We start from the raw sequence: 13,480 nt of genomic DNA, 5'->3' as shown, positions 1-13,480 counted from the left end.
TATACTATAGACTAGACTATAGACTAGGCTATAGACTATTCTATAGACTATAGACTAGACTATAGACTAGACTATAGACTAGACTATAGACTAGACTATAGACTAGACTATAGACTAGACTATAGACTAGACTATAGACTAGACTAGACTATAGACTAGACTATAGACTAGACTATAGACTAGACTATAGACTAGACTATAGACTAGACTATAGACTAGACTATAGACTAGACTATAGACTAGACTATAGACTAGACTATAGACTAGATTATAGACTAGACTATAGATTAGACTATAGACTAGACTATAGATTAGACTATAGACTAGACTATAGACTACTAGACTATAGACTAGACTATAGACTAGACTATAGACTAGACTATAGACTAGACTATAGACTAGACTATAGACTAGACTATAGACTAGACTATAGACTAGACTATAGACTAGACTATAGACTAGACTATAGACTAGACTATAGACTAGACTATAGACTAGACTATAGACTATACTATAGACTAGACTATAGACTAGACTATAGACTAGACTATAGACTAGACAACAGACTAGACTATAGACTATTCTATAGACTAAACTATAGACTAAACTATAAACTACACTAAAGACTATATATTAGTCTATAGACTAGAATATATACTAGCCAATAGATCATATACTATGGGCCCTACTAATCTCTTGCTTGTAATTACGTTTGTTCTTAACTGTGTATCCCTCTACTTGAAATACTTATTCCCGTTTAAAACGACATAGATCATTTCTAATGTTTGGCCCTTGTTTTGCAACTTCTCTAATGACAAATATCTTAACTTTATACTCTTTATTATAAATAGAAAATGTGAATAGTTTATTGCAGTTTTTATACTTTATAATCGAAATTAATGTTGTATTTTCTTTTTTCCCAAACAAAACTTGTGTTTATTTATTATGAAAAATTTTTAAACAGATTTTTCTTATTTTGCTCTTTTTCTTACTTTTTTTTTTTGCTCTTTCACAACTTTCAACTACTAAATAAGAGCTCTGAATTAAATTGCAAAAATTTTGCATACCTTTTAGTCATTGCCATTGTTGTCGTTGTTAGTGTTGTTGCAGTTATTTCTTCAAATCATAATGATATTGTTGTGTTGCCAAAAAGTTTTTACGCCCTCCTGCATACACCTCTTTTAACTTTCCGAAAATATTGTAAGTAGTATGTAATATGAGTATGGAACCATAAGAAGAAAAAAAATTGGAAATAGTAAAGAAAAACTTTTTAATGTGTAGTTTTTCTTATAAAAAAAATCTGTTATTTTACATTTATTGCCTTTGAAAGCATATTTTTAGGGGTAATTTTGTGTAGAATACTTTGTTGAGTATAAGAAATAAAGTTTGCTTGATTTAGGTGGATACAAATAAATAAAATGATTACAGGAAAGTAGTTTTTTAAGCAAATCAACAAAAACTTTGCTATATAATCATAAGAAAACTTTATCTACTTGTATAGTTAAATTAAGCAGGAAACATTGATTATAAAGTATGCAAAAACTCGTTATAAATAATAAAAATAAATAATTTTCTTTAGAAATTAAAAAAAAAAAAAAAACAAAACATAAAAAACTTCTTGGCAGCGGTGGGATTCGAACCCACGCCTCCGAAGAGACTGGTGCCTTAAACCAGCGCCTTAGACCGCTCGGCCACGCTACCGTTACAATTGCTCTGTTGCCAATTTTCAGCCCACAGTGCAATTGTCATCATAGGGAAAACTTATATTAAAGAACATTTATATAATTATGTACCAAAACAAATTTTAATACAAAAATATTTTAATGAAATTTAAGAGGACAATTTCTACCAAGTAAAATAGTTTTTTTTTGCAAAAGTTCCTCAATTATTTGCCACAACACAATAGTGAAAACTATTTCAATATTTTTACACCAGTCATTCATTAAAAATAAATGAAAATATCTACTAAATACCATAACAAGTATCCGCCATGTCCTTTTCCTTTAACTCTGCCTTTTTTGCAGCTTCATGACTGCTATTTCCCTTGAAAATCAAATATACAAGACAATACATGTAGAACAATACGACAAATAACTTCTTACACCTTTAAAATTTATTAATTAGAAAAAGTCGTCTTGAACTATTTCTATTCTTAGAATATTGTGAACAGAACATGAAATGGACATTACAAAAGAAATTCTTGTCATTTAACTGCTGGAACTTCGACAATTGTTCCACAAAATGCTAAAATAAAAAGAAGAGAAAAAGACGCATGCAGAATTTTAACTTCGAATTATTTAGTTTGGAAATTGTGTGCAGAACATCCAAGATGTGCTGCTCTAGACTCAGTATTTGCTAGAACTGAAAACAAAAAGCATCATAGAACTAACTAACTAACTAACTAACTAACTAACTAACTAACTAACTAACTAACTAACTAACTAACTAACTACTAACTAACTAACTAACTAACTAACTAACTAACTAACTAACTAACTAACTAACTAACTAACTAACTAACTAACTAACTAACTACTAACTAACTAACTAACTAACTACTAACTAACTAACTAACTAACTAACTAACTAACTAACTAACTACTAACTAACTAACTAACTAACTAACTAACTAACTAACTAACTAACTAACTAACTAACTAACTACTAACTAACTAACTAACTAACTAACTAACTAACTACTAACTAACTAACTAACTAACTAACTAACTACTACTAACTAACTAACTAACTAACTAACTAACTAACTAACTAACTAACTAACTAACTAACTAACTAACTAACTAACTAACTACTAACTAACTAACTAACTAACTAACTAACTAACTAACTAACTAACTAACTAACTACTAACTAACTAACTAACTAACTAACTAACTAACTAACTAACTAACTAACTAACTAACTAACTAACTAACTAACTAACTAACTAACTAACTAACTAACTAACTAACTAACTAACTAACTAACTAACTAACTAACTAACTAACTAACTAACTAACTAACTAACTAACTAACTAACTAACTAACTAACTAACTAACTAACTAACTAACTAACTAACTAACTAACTAACTAACTAACTAACTAACTAACTAACTAACTAACTACTAACTAACTAACTAACTAACTAACTAACTAACTAACTAACTACTAACTAACTAACTAACTAACTACTAACTAACTAACTAACTAACTAACTAACTAACTAACTAACTAACTAACTAACTAACTAACTAACTAACTACTAACTAACTAACTAACTAACTAACTAACTAACTAACTAACTAACTAACTACTAACTAACTAACTACTACTAACTAACTAACTAACTAACTAACTAACTACTAACTAACTAACTAACTAACTAACTAACTAACTAACTAACTAACTAACTAACTAACTAACTAACTAACTAACTAACTAACTAACTAACTAACTAACTAACTAACTAACTAACTAACTAACTAACTAACTAACTAACTAACTAACTAACTAACTAACTAACTAACTAACTAACTAACTAACTAACTAACTAACTAACTAACTAACTAACTAACTAACTAACTAACTAACTAACTAACTAACTAACTAACTAACAACTAACTAACTAACTAACTAACTAACTAACTAACTAACTAACTAACTACTAACTAACTAACTAACTAACTAACTAACTAACTGAGAATTCTAGCTCTAACAGTTTATTACTATTTTTTAGGTGCCAAGTCCCTGAAATCTTATCCGCCAATTTTTACCCAAAGTTTCACATTGATGTCAAAGTTTGTGCAAAATTGCAGCTCTTATAATTTATCAGAAATACAAATTTTTGTATTTAATTCATCTCCTACATATTCACAGGATGTTTAAGGTCTTTCTGCAAAATTTTTAGGTTCTAATACTTTCCCAGATATACGAATTTAATTATTTAATTTCTACCTGTTGTTTTTTCTCTGGTATATTAATTTAAGATTTTCTTTTATATGGATGTCAAAGTTGTCCATACAAAATTTAAGGGCCTCTAACTCTTGCAGTTTCTGAGATATGCGACTTTTAATATATTAAGTATAAGTTCCTTCCAGGTATACAAGAACAATGCGAAAATTCAGCAGTCTATAAAGTCCAGACAAACCTACAAACTAACATTTAATTTTATATAGAAAGACATATATAGTAATATATAGGCCAAACTGAAGCAGATGCCTTCACAAAGACGAGCTCTGATAGAATTAAACACATTTGTTCTATAGTCAAGACTAGAGACTGTTCTATTATCAAGACTATAGACTGATCTATAGACTTTACTATAGAATGTTCTGTAATCAAGAATACAGAAGTCTTTATAGTCAAGACTGTTTTATCGACAAGTCTATAAGCTATCCTATAGTCAAGGCTATAGACTGTTCTATAGTTAAGACTATAAGCTGTTTAATAGTAAAGTCTATATACTGTTTTATAGTCATGACAATATCTATAGTCAAGACTATCGACTATCCTATTATTGAAGAATATGGACTGTTATATTGTCTACATTATAGATTGACTTTTTATAGTCAACTTTAATAAATAGTAAGAAAAAAATAAGTTTAACTCGTTGACGCTCACTCAAAAAATTGTGAATCTACCCAGATGCACACTTGTTTTTTGAATAATTTGAGTACTTCGTTAAATTTCACGAGTACAGAATGATTATAAATTTTAATCAAAAATGTTGTTGATATAATAAAACTATATTATTTTATTGTTTAAATAATGTTGAAGGATTTTAAAAATATTTGTTAAACTCCGATATATAGTGAAATCAATATTAAGAAAAATAACACTAACAAAGTAACAAAAACAAATTGTACTAGTTATGTCAAATCACTCACCCTATTCCTTTGTTGTTCATTCTCCCGTTTGTATTTCATTGCATACAAAAACAATGTTTACATACAATATTTACATGTATTTCAGCACATAACATACATACATACATACATACATACATACATACATACATACATACATACAAATACATACATACATACATACATACATACATACATACTACATACATACATACATACATACATACATACATACATACATACATACATACATACATACATACATACATACATACATACATACATACATACATACATACATACATACATACATACATACATACATACATACAGACATACATACATACATACATACATACATACATACATACATACATACATACATACAGACATACAATAATACATACATACATACATACATACATACATACATACATACATACATACATAATACATACATACATACATACATACATACATACATACATACATACATACATACATACATACATACATACATACATACATACATACATACATACATACATACATACATACATACATACATACATACATACATACATACATACATACATACATACATACATACATACATACATACATACATACATACATACATACATACGCATACATACATACATACATACATACATACATACATACATACATACATACATACTACATACATACATACATACATACTACATACATACATACTACATACATACATACATACATACATACATACATACATACATACATACATACATACATACATACATACATACATACATACATACATACATACATACATACATACATACTACATACATACATACATACATACATACATACATACATACATACATACATACATACATACATACATACATACATACATACATACATACATCACATACATACATACATACAGACATACATACATACATACATACATACATACATACATACATACATACATACATACATACATACATACATACATACATACATACATACATACATACATACATACATACATACATACATACATACATACATACATACAATACAGAAATACATACATACATACATACATACATACATACATACATACATACATACATACATACATACATACATACATACATACATACATACATATTTACATACATTCCCACCAACTCTAATTCTTTATTTTCTTTTTCATTATTTTTCACACCTCTTCCCCTCAGATTCTTTTCAAACTATTTTTTCTTTCCACACTCTCCCACTGCCTCCTTTGATCAACTCTTTCTCATCACTTAACAAAACGAATGGCACGACAAAAGAAAACCGACCGGCTCGGCCTAAAAAAATTGCATTGAATTTTTGGCAAATTTTAAAACACTTTTTTAAACTAATAATTTAACACTTTTCTATCAACATTTCTCCATAATGGTATTAATAAACAATTTTCAACAAAAATATTTAAATATTAACAATTAATTAACACTTTAGATTAATTTTAACAGGACTATTAACATTAAACGACCGAACACTTTAGAAAATTTTGGCAACTAAAGAAGAAGACAAATAACTAAAGCAACAATTGGTAATAGAACATGTCATTGTTGTTGTTATTATTAGTACTGGATTAAAAGAGCAAATATCTAATAACAACAACAACAACTGCAATAAGTGATGGATACTTTTGTTATTGTTCCATTTCATTAGGTTTCTTAATATTTCTAAAATGTTTGGTTGTATAGGGTTAATGGTACTGATTAAGCTAAACTAAAACATTAATTAATTGTTAATAATAAAATATTTTTGTTGTATAATATTAAACAAATGTTAAATTATATCGGTGTATAAAAAATTGGTGAAAACAGTTTTAGAAAATTAAATGTGTGCAATTTGCCAAATTTGTTAAGGCAATTAGGAGCCGTTGTTGCTTCTTTGTTTCCAGGGCCATTCGTAAGCAGCCAAACATGAAAGATATTGTTGTTGTGTGGAAGTGCAAGAGGTGTTTTATGTTAATAAAACATAAATATATTATTATTACAATATTACAATTATTTAAAGAAGAAATTAAATGTAAACCAAATGTGAGAAAAATGTAATTATTGTGTTTCAGCTGTGACATTAGGAGACAACTATAACAACAAAAATAATCTATATACAAACGTAGTATATCTCAGGCAAGGAAAACTGAAGTTTTGAAATAGTACACTAGACTATAGACTAGACTATAGACTAGACTATAGACTAGACTATAGACTAGACTATAGACTAGACTATAGGCTAGACTATAGACTAGACTATAGGCTAGACTATAGACTAGACTATAGACTAGACTATAGACTAGACTATAGACTAGACTATAGACTAGACTATAGACTAGACTATAGACTAGACTATAGACTAGACTATAGACTAGACTATAGACTAGACTATAGACTAGACTATAGACTAGACTATAGACTAGACTATAGACTAGACTATAGACTAGACTATAGACTAGACTATAGACTAGACTATAGACTAGACTATAGACTAGACTATAGACTAGACTATAACTAGACTATAGACTAGACTATAGACTAGACTATAGACTAGACTATAGACTAGACTATAGACTAGACTATAGACTAGACTAGACTATAGACTAGACTATAGACTAGACTAGAAGATAGACTAGACTATAGACTAGACTAGACTATAGACTAGACTAGACTATAGACTAGACTATACTATAGACTAGACTATAGACTAGACTAGACTATAGACTAGACTAGACTATAGACTAGACTATAGACTAGACTATAGACTAGACTATAGACTAGACTATAGACTAGACTATAGACTAGACTATAGACTAGACTATAGACTAGACTATAGACTAGACTATAGACTAGACTATAGACTAGACTATCGACTAGACTATCGACTAGACTATCGACTAGACTATAGACTAGACTATAGACTAGACTATAGACTAGACTATAGACTGACTATCGACTGGACTATAGACTAGACATGACTGACTATAGACTAGACTGTAGACTAGACTATAGACTAGACTATAGACTAGACTATAGACTAGACTAGACTAGACTAGACTAGACTATAGACTAGACTATAGACTAGACTATAGACTATACTATAGACTAGACTATAGACTAGACTATAGACTAGACTATAGACTAGACTATAGACTAGACTATAGACTAGACTATAGACTAGACTATAGACTAGACTATAGACTAGACTATAGACTAGAACTATAGACTAACTATAGACTAGACATAGACTAGACTATAGACTAGACTATAGACTAGACTATAGACTAGACTATAGACTAGACTATAGACTAGACTATAGACTAGACTATAGACTAGACTATAGACTAGACTATAGACTAGACTATAGACTAGACTATAGACTAGACTATAGACTAGACTATAGACTAGACTATAGACTAGACTATAGACTAGACTATAGACTAGACTATAGACTAGACTATAGACTAGACTATAGACTAGACTATAGACTAGACTATAGACTAGACTATAGACTAGACTATAGACTAGACTATAGCTAGACTATAGACTAGACTATAGACTAGACTTATGACTAGACTATAGACTAGACTATAGACTGACTATAGACTAGACTATAGACTAGACTATAAGGACTAGACTATAGACTAGACTATAGACTAGACTATAGACTAGACTATAGACTAGACTATAGACTAGACTATAGACTAGACTATAGACTAGACTATAGACTAGACTATAGACTAGACTATAGACTAGACTATAGACTAGACTATAGACTAGACTAATAGACTAGACTATAGACTAGACTATAGACTAGACTATAGACTAGACTATAGACTAGACTATAGACTAGACTATAGACTAGACTATAGACTAGACTATAGACTAGACTATAGACTAGACTATAGACTAGACTATAGACTAGACTATAGACTAGACTATAGACTAGACTATAGACTAGACTATAGACTAGACTATAGACTAGACTATAGACTAGACTATAGACTAGACTATAGACTAGACTATAGACTAGACTAGACTAGACTAGACTATAGACTAGACTATAGACTGGACTATAGACTAAACTATAGTCAAGTCTATAGTGTAGTCTATACTCTATTGAAATTTATCGCATATTAACATATTACAAAATATAAAAAAAATATATATTATTTAGTTAAATTACTTTTTCTATATTAAAAAAAATTTTAGCCACATGTGGTTCCATCCAGGATCGAACTGGAGACCTTCTGCGTGTAAAGCAGACGTGATAACCGCTACACTATGGAACCCCTTAAAGGGTTAACGAATTATAACAGTTTTTAGTACTTTCAAGTAAAACATAAGAAATATATATTTTAAATTTAAAAAAAAAATGGTTTCAAAAACGATTGTGGAAAAATAAATGATCGGTTATAATCGCAATCTTAAGTAAATTTCTATACATATTTTTAATCTGCATTGTTTATAATTAATTTATATTAAATAACAAAATTAAAAAAAAAATTAACCACATGGTTCCATCCAGGATCGAACTGGAGACCTTCTGCGTGTAAAGCAGACGTGATAACCGCTACACTATGGAACCCCTTAACGGTATTTTGAATTTTTCAGTTCTGTTGGCGTTAGACTATTTTTAGCAAATATTTTTTTATAGCATGCGATATTTTTTAGATTAGAAAAAATTATTTATACTTTTTTAGTGAATAAATTTATGCATATTATATTAAAAATGAAAAGCGTCGTAATTTGTTTATTATTAATAAAAAATTTTGCCACTTGGTTCCATCCAGGATCGAACTGGAGACCTTCTGCGTGTAAAGCAGACGTGATAACCGCTACACTATGGAACCAACTTATAAATAGATTTGTCTAAAAGCTGTGTTATACCTAAGAAAATAATTTTTACAAAATATAAATATTTTCTAATAAAATAATGCTTTATTCAGAAAAAGTGTAAGTGATAGTATTAATTTCCTATAAATTTCATACATCCAATTACTATTATTGATATGATTAAAATACAAAATAACTGGAAATATATAGTACATACATAACACTACATATTATAACTGTAATGTTAAGTTGATATATAAAAAATAACTGTCATTATCCATATATTGTATACAATTTTTTTTAACATGTTTATTTTCTGCTCTTATTTTTTTGTACATTATTCAGCTTTAATTTTTTTGTTCATTGTATCATCAGTGAAATATAATACTGAGTAGAAATTACAATATCATAAAGATATCGTACATGTATAGAGTATGAACTGTATAGTACTGGTAGTCTACCTTTTTAGCAAGCTGAAAAATCACCGACAGACGACCATACTTATACACTTATCCACACAATGCTACACGACCAATAACAACAATAACAATCTCATTATATTTGTACCGTATGACCTGTAACATTATTTTCATAATAATGCCAATGGTTGGCAGTTTTATATCATTGCAGTGTTATTATAGAGTGCGGGGATTTAAAAGAATTAAATTAATTTCACAACTGGTTCGTATCTTCCAGATCTTTCAAAGTTCAGTTCTAGTTGAGTTCTAGTTCAGTTCTAGTTGAGTTCTAGTTGAGTTCCAGTTCAGCTCTAGTTGAGTTCTAGTTGAGTTCTAGTTGAGCTCTAGTTGAGTTCTAGTTGAGTTCTAGTTGAGTTCTAGTTGAGTTCTAGTTGAGTTCTAGTTGAGTTCTAGTTCAGTTCTAGTTCAGTTCTAGTTCAGTTCTAGTTGAGTTCTGGTTGAGTTCTAGTTGAGTTCTAGTTCAGTTCTAGTTGAGTTCTAGTTGAGTTCTAGTTGAGTTCTAGTTGAGTTCTAGTTGAGTTCTAGTTGAGTTCTAGTTCAGTTCTAGTTCAGTTCTAGTTCAGTTCTAGTTCAGTTCTAGTTCAGTTCTAGTTCAGTTCTAGTTCAGTTCTAGTTCAGTTCTAGTTCAGTTCTAGTTCAGTTCTAGTTCAGCTCTAGTTCAGTTCTAGTTCAGTTCTAGTTCTAGTTCAGTTCTAGTTCAGTTCTAGTTCAGTTCTAGTTCAGTTCTAGTTCAGTTCTAGTTCAGTAGTTCAGTTCTAGTTCAGTTCTAGTTCAGTTCTAGTTCAGTTCTAGTTCAGTTCTAGTTCAGTTCTAGTTCAGTTCTAGTTCAGTTCTAGTTCAGTTCTAGTTCAGTTCTAGTTCAGTTCTAGTTCAGTTCTAGTTCAGTTCTAGTTCAGTTCTAGTTCAGTTCTAGTTCAGTTCTAGTTCAGTTCTAGTTCAGTTCTAGTTCAGTTCTAGTTCAGTTCTAGTTCAGTTCTAGTTCAGTTCTAGTTCAGTTCTAGTTCAGTTCTAGTTCAGTTCTAGTTCAGTTCTAGTTCAGTTCTAGTTCAGTTCTAGTTCAGTTCTAGTTCAGTTCTAGTTCAGTTCTAGTTCAGTTCTAGTTCAGTTCTAGTTCAGTTTAGTTCAGTTCTAGTTCAGTTCTAGTAGTTCTAGTTCAGTTCTAGTCAGTTCTAGTTCAGTTCTAGTTCAGTTCTAGTTCAGTTCTAGTTCAGTTCTAGTTCAGTTCTAGTTCAGTTCTAGTTCATAGTTCAGTTCTAGTTCAGTTCGTAGTTCAGTTCTAGTTCAGTTCTAGTTCAGTTCTAGTTCAGTTCTAGTTCAGTTCTAGTTCAGTTCTAGTTCAGTTCTAGTTCAGTTCTAGTTCAGTTCTAGTTCAGTTCTAGTTCAGTTCTAGTTCAGTTCTAGTTCAGTTCTAGTTCAGTTCTAGTTCAGTTCTAGTTCAGTTCTAGTTCAGTTCTAGTTCAGTTCTGTTCAGTTCTAGTTCAGTTCTAGTTCAGTTCTAGTTCAGTTCTAGTTCAGTTCTAGTTCAGTTCTAGTTCAGTTCTAGTTCAGTTCTAGTTCTAGTTCAGTTCTAGTTCAGTTCTAGTTCTAGTTCAGTTCTAGTTCTAGTTCAGTTCTAGTTCTAGTTCGTTCTAGTTAGTCAGTTCTAGTTCAGTTCTAGTTCAGTTCTAGTTCAGTTCTAGTTCAGTTCTAGTTCAGTTCTAGTTCAGTTCTAGTTCTTCTAGTTCAGTTCTAGTTCTAGTTCAGTTCTAGTTCAGTTCTAGTTCAGTTCTAGTTCAGTTCTAGTTCAGTTCTAGTTCAGTTCTAGTTCAGTTCTAGTTCAGTTCTAGTTCAGTTCTAGTTCAGTTCTAGTTCAGTTCTAGTTCAGTTCTAGTTCAGTTCTAGTTCAGTTCTAGTTCAGGTCTAGTTCAGTTCTAGTTCAGTTCTAGTTCAGTTCTAGTTCAGTTCTAGTTCAGTTCTAGTTCAGTTCTAGTTCAGTTCTAGTTCAGTTCTAGTTCAGTTCTAGTTCAATGCTAGTTCAGTTCTACCTATTTCTAAAATATCCTGCAGGATGATTTCATTCCTTTAGTTAACTGCCTTATAGCCAGGGAACTCATATCTTGTCACAGCGATTGTTTGACTTTTATGAGTATGTGTGTGCATATCTGGTTTAAATTTTTTTACTCCCTATACCCTACAAAATACAACAGATTAAGTTTTATGTGGACGAATCTTGTAACATTTCAAACAAAGGATTAATAAAGTAGTAGACCGATTTATTATCTAACTGACCATTACTATATCTTAAGATGTCGAATGTCTTTTGAAACTATATGTTAAAATCAAATTTTCCTACACGAGGCAACATTTCGTAAAGTTTTAGTAGCCTATATTTGTTCTCTAAAGTTTTTCTGTATAAAAATATATCATTATGTAATTCAAGGAAGTATCATTCCAACCAACTGTAGCTATCCCGCTTGTTTCATATATAATTTCATTTCTATCTTTGCAGATCATAACGAGCTACATGACAATGTTGAAAGTTCAAATTATTACACGTATAAACAGACCAACCGACCGACCGACAGACATTGTGTAGTCGAAAAAAACAACTGATACAACCATGGCTATAGCTGCAGCTGAAGGTGTGAATACAATGTTAATGCTGTTTTTTTTTCATATTGTCTCTTATTTGGAGGATTGAAAAAATACGCAATCAAGGTAATTAAAATAATAATGACAGTGTACGTGGTCAAAAAGTTAAAAAAAAAAAAACTTTTTTTAATGATACTAGCGAAATGCTTAAAAAAATCAGGTTATCGCAGGTGAGTGAAAGGTTTTTGCATAATTAGGAAGAAAGTATTCTTTATATGTATGTAAAGGGAGGAATGTGGGTATAATTTGTGATTAATTTTTAGAAGCTTACTAATGTTCGAACCGATATCATTTGAATTATGATAGAATTCTCAAAGTCCAGTTCAAACATTTGTTATACATACATATCTATCTAATATATATGTATATAGAGGATCCATTCAGGTTATAGATTTTAATAGAGTCGACTTTTGTATAAACCTTGGACTTACTTAAATAAAAAAACACAACATGGTTCCATCCAGGATCGAACTGGAGACCTTCTGCGTGTAAAGCAGACGTGATAACCGCTACACTATGGAACCCTTGGCATCTAATTTTATAAGAATCTATTTGATATATCTTCCAAAGAAATACCAGGTCTAAAATTTTACCAGAAGT

General features: G+C 30.0%; 5 non-coding genes across 5 annotated transcripts; all 5 read right to left on the bottom strand.

Annotated features, from left to right (window-relative positions):
- Positions 1-1,619: 1,619 nt before the first annotated feature.
- On the bottom strand, positions 1,620-1,701 carry Trnal-aag. Its single transcript has one exon. It is a non-coding gene; the product is annotated as a tRNA-Leu (tRNA).
- Positions 1,702-9,153: 7,452 nt separating this feature from the next.
- Positions 9,154-9,226, bottom strand: Trnav-uac. Its single transcript has one exon. It is a non-coding gene; the product is annotated as a tRNA-Val (tRNA).
- A 223-nt stretch (positions 9,227-9,449) lies between these two features.
- On the bottom strand, positions 9,450-9,522 carry Trnav-uac. The gene has a single exon. It is a non-coding gene; the product is annotated as a tRNA-Val (tRNA).
- Positions 9,523-9,714: 192 nt separating this feature from the next.
- On the bottom strand, positions 9,715-9,787 carry Trnav-uac. Its single transcript has one exon. It is a non-coding gene; the product is annotated as a tRNA-Val (tRNA).
- Positions 9,788-13,331: 3,544 nt separating this feature from the next.
- Positions 13,332-13,404, bottom strand: Trnav-uac. The gene has a single exon. It is a non-coding gene; the product is annotated as a tRNA-Val (tRNA).
- Between the last annotated feature and the right edge of the window lie 76 nt (positions 13,405-13,480).

The sequence above is a fragment of the Lucilia sericata genome, unplaced genomic scaffold (assembly GCF_015586225.1).
Source record: "Lucilia sericata isolate MDLA Ls3-8-SP2 unplaced genomic scaffold, ASM1558622v1 Contig001143F_arrow, whole genome shotgun sequence".
Taxonomy (NCBI): domain Eukaryota; kingdom Metazoa; phylum Arthropoda; class Insecta; order Diptera; family Calliphoridae; genus Lucilia; species Lucilia sericata.
Note: the sequence above shows the minus strand (reverse complement) of the source record. Positions and strands in the feature narration are given on the sequence as shown.